We start from the raw sequence: 574 nt of genomic DNA, 5'->3' as shown, positions 1-574 counted from the left end.
CCTCTTGTAGACTAGGCTGGCCTTGAACTCACAGAGATTCATCTGCCTCTGCCTTCTAAGTGCTAGGATTAAAGGTGTGCCATCACTGCCCGGCTTTGTCATTGCTCTTCTTAAACTATCATGACATCCAGGCAAACCAAAACAAGAAGCTGGTTTGCCTTTCACCTCTTAGTTTAAATTAATGGAAAAAATAGCAAAGAGGGAAAGGATTTTATAATCCTTTATAACAATTTATTTATTTTACATCTCAACTACAACCACCTCTCCCTGCTCACTCTCCTCCCACTCTCTCCCCACTTCACCTCTCCACCACCCTCCATCTATCCCTCCTCCAAAACCACTCAGAAAGAGACAGGCTTTCCCTAGGCTTCAAGCTGCCATAAGACCAAGCAGCTCTCCCTGTATTCAGGCTGGGCAAGGTATTATAATCTTTAGGTCTTGTCAGAAATAACAGTGGAATCCATTTCAGCTATGAACTAAGATACTTTAGGTGAACCTTTTGAGATTTAAATCTTACTTGGATCTTTTGGCTTAAATTTAGGAAAAAGAACAACTTGAACAGTTAAAAGATCTC

The 574-nt window shown here is 41.1% G+C and overlaps 1 protein-coding gene across 1 annotated transcript in view; it reads right to left on the bottom strand.

The window, feature by feature from the left end:
• Nucleotides 1-574, bottom strand: part of Top3a (DNA topoisomerase III alpha) — a 41,395-nt gene that overhangs the window by 20,868 nt on the left and 19,953 nt on the right. The window lies entirely within an intron of this gene.

Source organism: Microtus ochrogaster, chromosome 7 (assembly GCF_000317375.1).
Source record: "Microtus ochrogaster isolate Prairie Vole_2 chromosome 7, MicOch1.0, whole genome shotgun sequence".
Lineage (NCBI taxonomy): Eukaryota > Metazoa > Chordata > Mammalia > Rodentia > Cricetidae > Microtus > Microtus ochrogaster.
Note: the sequence above shows the minus strand (reverse complement) of the source record. Positions and strands in the feature narration are given on the sequence as shown.